This window comes from Octopus sinensis, unplaced genomic scaffold, assembly GCF_006345805.1.
Source record: "Octopus sinensis unplaced genomic scaffold, ASM634580v1 Contig15699, whole genome shotgun sequence".
Lineage (NCBI taxonomy): Eukaryota > Metazoa > Mollusca > Cephalopoda > Octopoda > Octopodidae > Octopus > Octopus sinensis.
The window spans coordinates 42501-53814 of NW_021833876.1; positions in this window are offsets into that span (position 1 = coordinate 42501).

Sequence of the window (11314 nt, forward strand, 5' to 3'; positions counted from 1 at the left end):
TGTGAATATGTGTTTTGAATTTTAGTTTAGTCAAAGATAGAAAGGTTTAAAGGCTTACAGGGGAAATGTATTGTTGTTTAATGAATTCATTTGTTAAACTAATTAAAAATGTTTATGCACACATACATATACATGTATACATACGTGTATACATACATTAAAATGACACATAATTACAGCTAATAACGAACAGAACCTTGAAAATAAAATGTAATAAAAATATTATTTTCACTTTATTGAACACTCTCTTATTACAATACGTATATTTTTACAGAACTGCAATAATATAACCTATTATAGTTTTTTCTTTGTGTATGTATGTGTGTGTGTGTATGGTGTGTGTGTGTGGTGTGTGTGTGTGTGTGTGTGTGTATGTGTGTGTGTGTGTGTGTGTGTGTGTGCATGTGTGTGTGTGTGTATGTATGTGTGTGTGTGTATGTGTGTGTGTGTGTGTGTGTGTGCATGTGTGTGTGTGTGTATGTATGTGTGTGTGTGTGTATGTGTGTGTGTGTGTGTGTGTATGTGTGTGTGTGTGGTGTGTGTGTGTGTGCATGTGTGTGTTGCGTGCATGTTTGTGTGCATGCGCGTGTGCATATACGTGTGTTTGCATGCACTTGTGTGTGTTTATGTGTGTGCCCATGCATGTGGGCATTTATGTGTGTGTGCATGCATGTGTGCATGTGCATCTGTGTGTGTGTGTGTGTGTACATACACACGCATGTACATGTGCACACACATACACACATAGGGAATATACAAAATCTCCCCCATACACCAAACTGGCCAACAACCAAAGGAAAGAGCAGAAACAAGAGTGGCAATTTGAAATCCTATCACCCTGAAGAAATCAGTCAAAGAAGAATGATACATAAATATACAAAATCATGGTGGTGCTCCAGCATGACCGCAGCAGCATGGCTGAAATAAATAAAAGAATAAAAAATGAACAGTGCAGGAGTGGCTGTGTGGTAAGTAGCTTGCTAACCAACCACATGGTTCCGGGTTCAGTCCCACTGCGTGGCATCTTGGGCAAGTGTCTTCTGCTATAGCCCCGGGCCGACCAATGCCTTGTGAGTGGATTTGGTAGACGGAAACTGAAAGAAGCCTGTCGTATATATGTATATATATATATATATGTCTGTGTGTGTGGGTTTGTGTGTCTGTGTTTGTCCCCCTAGCATTGCTTGACAACTGGTGTGTTTACGTCCCCGTTACTTAGCGGTTCAGCAAAAGAGACCGATAGAATAAGTACTGGGCTTACAAAGAATAAATCCCGGGGTCGATTTGATCGACTAAATGCAGTGCTCCAGCATGGCTGCAGTCAAATGACTGAAACAAGTAAAAGAGTAAAAGAGTAAAAGATTAATATATATCTATATACAGAACACAATCTGTCCTTATAATTTCGAATAGGGGAAGTTGTATATATACATATATATATGTGTGTGTGTGTGTGTTTATATGTATATAGATAGATAGATACATAGTAAGACACTCTCACACAAGCACACACAGCCTATTTAAGGTCTGATTTCTAGAACAGAAACAGAAATAGATTGAGTCCATCGTGTCCTTAAATAATTCTAATGAACTAGATTACTTTTAAGTTTCTATTAATTTTAAATGAAAATTAGGTTGTAAATAACTAATTTTTACATTAACTTCTATATGAAGTTACTGTTTGTATTTCAATTTAGGAAAACGATTTTTTTTTTATTTATATAAGACTGTGTTGGCTGGTTTGAATTCAAACATGAATGCTTTAAAATAACGAGGTAATCTCTGTTGGTATCAAGAAATTTAAATGGAATACAGTACATTACTGGATTGTAATAACTGGAAAAAAATTTATTTTTAAAAAGATTGATCTTAGCTTGGTTTTCATGTCAAAATACTAAAGCAACTAAAACTAGATATATAAAGAATCCATCTCCGTACTATAGGCTGCATGTGTGTAATTTCTGTCTGTGCAAGAACAGATAAGAACAATAAACAACAATAAAAATGAGAGATGAATTATGTGAGAGAAAAGGGGAATAAGTTGAGAGGAGGAGGTCTGATATGTAGTGGGCAACAAAGGATAGGGAGAGGCAGGTATTAGTAACAGCTAAGGCAGCGAGCTGGCAGAAACGTTAGCACAGCCGGGCGAAATGCTTAGAGGTATTTTGTTGTGAGTTCAAATTCTGCCGAGGTCGACTTTGCCTTTCATCCTTTCGGGGTCGATAAATTAAGTACCAGTTACGAACGGGGATCGATGTAATCGACTTAATACCTATGTCTGTCTTTGTTTGTTCCCTCTGTGTTTAGCCCCTTGTGGGTAATAAAGAAATAGGTATTAGTAACAGCTACTAAGGGATAGAAATTTGGTAATAAGAAAATCATAGTTTTCTCATATTTACTTCACTCTCCCCCTCTCTCCCTTCCCTCTCACCCTCTCTCTCTCCCTCTCTCTCCCTCTCTCTCCCTCTCTCTCCCTCTCTCCCTTCCCTCTCCACCCTCTCTCTCTCCCTTCCCTCTCCCCCTCTCTCTCTCCCTCTCTCGCTTTCTCTCTTATGTTATTTTATTTTTATCTTTATTTCTTGAAGAATTGGCATTGTTAAATTTTTTTCACTTCCTGTCACTTTGACATTCTTCCTTTGTCAGAAATCAGATGAAAGCAGTTAACATTAGATCTTCCTTTCAATATCAAATACAAGAAGAATTTTTTTTGCCTTTGAGAGAGATTTATATGAAAGCAAAGTTGTTGCCCTTGAAATCATTTAAAGCCTTTGACCAAGTCTAGCATGAAACGTTTCTTGTAAACTCGCTCACTGATATGCACCATTCACCTCAAAGGCTCATTGATTAATACTTTTCTTTCAAAGCATCCATCTATATTGTCTATATTTCACTGATACGCAGTTATTTCTCACACTAACCACCAACACATATGGATGATTTATTACTACATAGACCAAGCAGTTACATGTCATTCACTACCATACAGCCACCACAAATTCACCACCCTTCTATACAGCCATACAGTCAGCACACTCTGACCACATACCTACACTGCCATACATCTACTGCTCACTGACCACATTTCTACACTGCCATACAGTTACTGCTCACTGACCACATACCTACAATGCCATACATTCACCATACTCGGATCACCCACCTGCACTGCCATACAGTCTTTATTCACTGACCACCCACTTATACTGTCGTACATTCACCACATAGTGACCACACACATACACAGCTATACAGTCACCACAGACTGACCACCCAACTACATGGTCATACAGTTACCAACACTGACCATCCACCTACACAGCTATACACATTCATCAGTCACTGACCACCCACCTACTCGGCCATACCCACATACAAACTGTCCTACTACAATCTCATATAATAAAGTGCAATGTGTGGCCTGGTCATCATGCTAGAGGGGAAAAAAGAGTTAAACAACGAATGGAGTGGGAGTGAGTGACAGTCAGAGGGGCCGAAGCAGATGGACAGCTTTCAAAAGTTTTGCTCTAAAGATGTTTTAATCGATGTTTTAATCAAAATAAAACTGAATCTTTTAATCATATATTGTATTTAGTTTATCAGTTTCAGGTACAACAGCAACATCAGCGGAGGTGCAATGGCCCAGTGGTTAGGGCAGCGGACTCGCGGTTGTAAGAGCATGGTTTCGATTCCCAGACCAGGCATTGTGAGTGTTTATTGAGCAAAAACACCTAAGCTCCATGAGGCTTCAGCGGAAGTGGACGTGAACCCTGCTGTATTCATTCACCACAACTTACTCACACTCTTTCTTCCTATTTTTTCCACAAAACAGAGGAACCATGGTGTAACCCACTATGGTATGCTAAACTTTCAGACCCTAGTCTAGATTGCGAATCCTCTGTACCCCAGGATGGTTCAGCTTTCCACCCGTTAAAAGCCAGCATTTATGGAATGAGGATAACAACGTAGCTTTTGCAACCACCAGTCTGTCGCGTTGCCGCACGCATTCTTGGTAGGCTTAGAGTAGGCTCCAATTAGAGATTATTCTTTGTGGCTAATGGCATGAGTCCTGACTGGAAGAAGAAGAAGAAGAAAAGAAGAAGAAGAAGGGGGAGGAGGAGGAGGAGGTGAAGGAGGAGAAGGAGCAGGAGGAGAAGAAGAAGAAGGAGGAGGAGGAGGAGGAGGAGAAGAAGAAGGAGGAGGAGGAGGAGGAGGAGCAGCAGGAGGAGAAGGAGCAGGGGCAGAAGAAGAAGAAGAAGAAGAAGGAGGAGGAGCAGGAGAAGAAGAAGAAGCAGACAGCAGCACCAGGAACAGTAGCGAATTAGCAGTTTAGCAAAAGAGACCAATAGAATAAGTAACAGTTATGCACTGGGGTCGATGTAATCGACTTAATCCGTTTGTCTGTCCTTGTTTGTCCCCTCTGCGTTTAGCCCCTTGTGGGTAGTAAAGAAATAAATATATATGACAACAGTAGTAATAGCAGCAGCAGTAATTTTGGCAATATATACAGCAGCAGCAGAGATAGCAGCAGCAGCAGCAGCTGTAACTTTAGTTATATACGACAGCAGCAGTAACAGCAGCAACTGTAACTTTGGCAATATATACAGCAGCAGCAGAGACAGCAGCAGCACTAACAGCAGTCATAGTAACAACAGAAGTAGTAATAACAACAACAATAACAATAGCACCAACAGCAACAGTAGCAGTAAGAGAAGTAGTAGTAGTGGAGGTGGTGGTGGTGGTGGTGGTGGTTTTGGTGGTGGTGATGGTAGTAGTAGTAGAAGTAGTAATAGTAGTAGTAGTAGTAGTAGTAGTAGTAGTAGTAGTAGTAGTAGTAAGAGTAGTAGTAGTAGTAGTAGAAGTAGTAGTAGTAGTAGTAGAAGTAGTAGTAGTAGTAGTAGTAGAAGTAGTAGTAGTAGTAGAAGTAGTAGTAGTAGTAGCAGCAGCAGTAGTAGTAGTAGTAGTAGTAGTAGTAGTAGTAAGAGTAGTAGTAGTAGTAGTAGTAGTAGTAGTAGTAGTAGTATTGTAGTAGTAGTAGTAGTAGTAGTAACAGCAGCAACACAAACAAGTCAGGACACTAGCAACAACAACAAAAACAAAAATAGCAGCATCGAAAGTGAAAGTAGTAGCAGCAGTGAATATTGGCAGCTGCAATAAGAGGGAACAACATGAGTGACAGTGGGAGTGTTAGTAGGGTCAACATCACTAATGGGGGTAACAACATCCAAAAGGACAATATAAACAATGGCAGGGCTAGCAGCAGTGAAGACAGCAATAGTAGTAGGGTCAACATCAACAAGATTGGAGACATTAGTGGGAACAATATGAGTGGTAGTAGGGCTAACGGTAGTGAGAACAATAATAGCAGGGTCAACATCAACATAACTTGAGATAGTTAGAATACCCATTAGCAAAAGTAGGGCTAACTGCAGTGAGAACAGTAATGGCAGGTTCAACACTGACAAAACTGGAGACGTTAGTGGGAACACTATTAGCAAAGTAGGGCTAACAGCAGGGTCAAAATCGACAAAACTGGAGACATTAATGGGGACACCATTAGCAACAGCTAAGACTAACAGCAGTGAGAATAATAATAGCTGGGTCAAGATTGACAAAACTGGAGACATTAGTGGAAACATCATTAGCAACAGGAGAGCTAACATCAAGGAGAACAATAATAGCAGGGTCAACATCAGCAAAACTGGAGATATTAGTGGAAACAACATTAGCAACAGTAGGGATAATTGCAGTAAAAACAATGTAGGAAGGTCAACATCAACAAAACTGGAGACATTAGTGGGAACATCATTAGTAATAGAAGGGCTAACAGCTGTGAGAACAATAATAGCAGGATCAACATCATCGAAGCTGGATGTTAGTGGGAACACTATTAGCAAAGTAGGGCTAGTAGCATGGGTAACATAAAAAAAACTGGAGACATTAATGGGGACACCATTAGCAACAGCTGGGCTAACAGCAGTGAGAACAATAATAGCTGGGTCGAGATTGATAAAACTGGAGACATTAGTGGCAACACCATTAGCAACAGTAGGGCTAATGTCAAGGAGAACAATAATAGCAGGGTCAACATCAACAAAACTGGAGATATTAGTGGAAACAACATTAGAAGCAGTAGGGATAATGGCAGTGAAAGCAATGTAGCAAGGTCAACATCAACAAAACTGGGGACATTAGTGGGAACACTATTAGCAAATTAGGGCTAGTAGCATGAGCAACATCAACAAAACTGGGGACATTAATGGGACACCATTAGCAACAACTGGATTAACAGTAATAGCTAGTTCAAGATTGACAAAACTGGAGACATTAGTGGCAACATCAACAACAGTAGGGCTAACATCAAGGAGAACAATAATAGCAGGGTCAACGTCAACAAAACTGGAAACATTAGTGGGAACAACATTAGTAATGGATGGGCTAACAGCTGTAAAAACAATATTAGCAGGATCAACATCATCAAAACAGGCAACATTAGTGGGGACATCATTAGGAATTAAAGGGCTAACAGTAGCGAGAATATTAATAGTGTGGTCAGTATCAAGAGCAGAGAGGACATTAGTGGGAATAGCATTAGCAAGGACAACATTAGTAACAATAATGCTAACCAGGAGTGGATGTGTGGTAAGTAGCTTGCTAACCAACCACATGGTTCCGGGTTCAGTCCCACTGCGTGGCACCTTGGGTGAGTGTCTTCTGCTATAGCCCCGGGCCGACCAATGCCTTGTGAGTGGATTTGGTAGACGGAAACTGAAAGAAGCCCGTCGTATATATGTATATATGTATGTGTGTGCGTGTATGTTTGTGTGTCTGTGTTTGTCCCCCAAGCATTGCTTGACAACCGATGCTGGTGTGTTTATGTCCCCGTAACTTAGCGGTTCGGCAAAAGAGACCGATAGAATAAGTACTGGGCTTACAAAAGAATAAGTCCCGGGGTCGAGTTGCTCGATTAAAGGCGGTGCTCCAGCATGGCCCCAGTCAAATGACTGAAACAAGTAAAGGAGTAAAAAAAAGAGTAAAACAAATTACATTATTGTTTATTCTTTATTTCCTGTGAATTTTCATTTGGATGATTTTCTTGAGGGCTGAACCCCAAGCAGATCATGGGCCAAGTTCCAACAATAGTCCACCATCATATGCAAGTACAATCTGTTTCGATACCATTGTTTTATTGATTTCATAATGGAAATGTACCTGTTCATCACCTGTATCTCTCAGATTTTCAGAAAATTTATCAAGGTGTCTGTGAAAATGATACAAGTTTATGCTCATATTTGCTTCCAACTTTTGAAAGTTCTCTCAGCATGTTGTTGACTATTTTGACATAGTTGGCAGCTTTTTTTTTTTGCCCAGAAAGTCATTTACAACTATTACAAATGAATTCCATGCTGCTACGCCAATGCAATACGTTGAATTCACAAAGTTCCTATCTTTCGTCAATTTTCTGATTTGTGGCCCCTCAAATACTCCAGCTTTTATATTTTTCATTGCTGAGATTGAGACATGTGCAGCACAGATATATTGAAAGCATGGTCCATTTTGATCTAAAGCTTTCACGAAATTCTTCATAATTCCAAGTTTGATATAGTGGAGATAGGATGATATTTTTTTTTCCTGGTTGAACTAAAGTCTCTTCAAACATGTTTAACCCTTTAGCATTTAAACCGACCATATCCGGCCAAAAGTATTCTGCCTGTTTTATGTTCAAACTGGCCAGATCTGGTCTCTCACACCAACCCTACAATATCGTTTTAAAAATTAACAGCTACCTCATAAATCTCAAAGCTACAAGATAATGCATGATTAGTTCAAAACAATGTGGATAAAAAAGCATTAATTTTGGCAGAATAATGTGAACACTAAAGGGTTAAAGACCCTAGAACTATTGTTTCACCATTCTTTGACCACACTTTTCCCCTGATTCTGCTGTCTCACATACATAAAAAACATGGATTTTTTTTATCTATTCACTTTGTTACTCTAAGAAAAAAAACTGACCATCTTAAAGTCAGTCCGCACATATCATCCAGTGATGATTAGGGGAGTTTTGATATCTCGAAATCTAGACATGATAGTAAAAAATGGATTTCAGTTTTGGATTCAGGATACCATAATAGCTTTAAATCAGGTAAAAACGTTCTGACAAAAACACCTTTTGTAATGCGTAACTGAAGAGTTAATATGAATAAGAATAGGGCCAAGAGAAATAGGAATAATAAGAGGTAGTAGCATGAAAAAGGGAAGTATAAGAGATGGTAAAAACATAGGCAATAGCAGGGTCATCTATAACAACAACAGTGAAAACAATACCAGGTAGAACATCTGTGCAACTGTTGGACCAACAGGAAAGCAATGAGAGTAATAACTGGTAGGGCCAACAGCAACGCTAGCCGTTCAAGAATTTGGACCTGGAGATCTCAATTTCCAGCGACTTCGAGGGACACCTCCCAGTGGTGTCGGGCGTCAACGAAGAGCCCTCGACTACAACAACATGACCAAAGTTTTTTTTTCTCCAAAGTCTGGGGTCTCCTGCCCCTAAGCCCTAGACTATCACCTAATCACCCTTACCCGTCTTGTTGCTTAACAACAACAACAACAACAACATCAACACCAGAAGGGAATAGGTGAGAAACATAGTAGCTACTGCAATAAGGATTTAAGGTACTGCTTCAACTGCAGCATCTGCAAAAGCAGTATGGGCAAATGCATTAACTGTAGCTGTGGTAAAAGCATATGGGTTAACTCTTTCATTACTGTATTTATTTTGAGATGCTCTGTGTTTCTTTCAATTACTTTAAATATAACAAAGAATTTAGTAAAATAACTTAGTTATCAATAAGCTAGTGTTAGGAACATAAACTGTGACTAAAGTTTGGTGGAGGATTTTAATTCAAAACTTATGAAAACAAGATATTTGTACTCAGTGCCAGAGCCGGTTTCAGCCGGGCTGGTAAAGAAAGGGTTAATGCATTGACTGTAGTTACAGCTGCAATAGTATTTTTACGTTGCAGCATCAACTATGGTTGTCACAATATTAGTATGAGCTAATGCACTAACTGTATTAGCTGCTACGAGAGAATGGAATACATCATTGAGTGCAGCAGATGCAGTGACATTATGGGATACAACTGCACTTACAGCATGAGTCACGGCATCCACTGCAGAAGCTGCACTAGCAGTATGAGCTATAACATCAACTGCACTGATAACTGCAATGACAGTATGTGATGCAATACTGAGTGCAGCAGATGCAGTGATGGCATTGCATACAATAACAACTGCAATAACAGCATGGGATAACTACAGCAGCTGCACTAGCAGCATGAGCTATAACATCAACTGCACTAATAACGGCAATGACAGTATGTAATGCAATACTGAGTGCAGCAGATGCAGAGACTGCATTGCATACAATAACAACTGCAATAACAGCATGGGGTAACTGCAGCAGCTGCAATAGCAGTGCGTGTTATAACATCAACTGCACTGATAACTGCAATGGCAGTATGTGATGCAATACTGAGTGCAGCAGATGCAGTGATGGCATTGCATACAATAACAACTGCAATAACAGCATGGGATAACTGCAGCAGCTGCAATAGCAGTGTGTGATATAACATCAACTGCACTAATAACTGCAATGATAGTATGTGATGCAATACTGAGTGCAGCAGATGCAGTGACAGCATTGCATACAATAACAACTGCAATAACAACATGTGTAACTGCAGCAGCTGCAATAGCAGTGCGTTTTATAACATCAACTGCACTAATAACTGCAATGACAGTATGTGATGCAATACTGAGTGCAGCAGATGCAGAGACGGCATTGAATACAATAACAACTGCAATAACAGCATGGGGTAACTGCAGCAGCTGCAATAGCATGTGTGCTATAACATCAAGTGCATCAGTAGCTGCAATATAAGCTGCAATCATGAGTAAAAGTTGTAACTGAAGCAATAGCAGTATTGGTAGTATGAGTTGCAGCATCAGCCAAAAAAGACAGTATAGGCTACAGCATGAATTGCATCAGTTGCAACAAAACAGCAACTACAACAACAGTTGTATAGTCAACGTCAGTCCTACCTTGTCAAGGAAGCAATCAAACTCTTAATAGAAGCAGCATCAGTAGCAGCAAAAGCAGCAGGCGGTAGTAGTAGTAGTAGTAGTAGTAGTAATTGTAGTATTAGTAGTAGTAGTAACAGCAGCAGCAGTAGTAGTAGCTACATTACTTCTGCTCCCGCTATTACTTTGCATTATATGTAGTAACAGAAATATTATCATCACCAGTTGTAGTAGCAGCTAGAGCACAACAGCAGCAGCAGCTGCAATAGTAGTAGTAGTAGTAGTAGTAGTAGTAGTGCTACGGCTATTATTACTAATACTGATAAGGCAGCAAGCTGGCAGAACTGTTAGCACGCCGGGCAAAGTGCTTAGCAGTATTTTGTCTGCTGCTACATTCTGAGTTCAAATTCCACAGAGAATCGACGTGGCGTTTCATCCTTTCGAGGGGTCGATTAAATAAGTACCAGTTACGCACTGGGGTCAATATAATCGACTTAATCCATTTGTCCTCTCTGTGTTTAGCCCCTTGTGGGTAGTAAAGAAGTAGGTATTTCGTCTGCCACTACGTTCTGAGTTCAAATTCCGCAGAGAGTCAACTTGGCCTTTCATCCTTTTTTAGGGGTTGATTAAATAAGTACCAGTTTCGCACTTGGGTCGATGTAATCGACTTAATCCCATCCCCCCAAATTCGAGGCATTGCACTTCCAGTAGAATAAATTACTACTACTACTACTACTACTACAACTACTACTACTACTACTACTACTACTACTACTACTACTACTGCTATTGTTGCTGTTGCTACTGTTGCCATACTACTTGCATTAGGGGTAGTAATAGTAATTTTCTCATCATCATCATCATCATCATCATCATCTGCAGAAGTAGCAGAGGTAGTAGTTGCAACAGCAGCAGCTGCAGTAGTAGTAGTAGTAGCAGCAGCAGCAGTAGTAGTAGTAGTAACAGCAGCAGCAGCAGTAGTAGTAGTAGTAGTAATAGTAGCAGCAGTAGTAGTAGTAGTAGTAGTAGTAGTAGTAGTTATACAGAAAGACATATCAATCTTAATACAAATTTTACCCTCACAATAATTATTCTCATTCTCTCTCTCTGCATTCTCTCTCTGTGCATCTTCACAGCGCCAACCAACCAACGTCTTGCCAGGTTTCCATAGTTTTTTTCTCTCTTCCATACTAAAACATATATTCCTGACCAAACAATGTCCAAAAGAAGA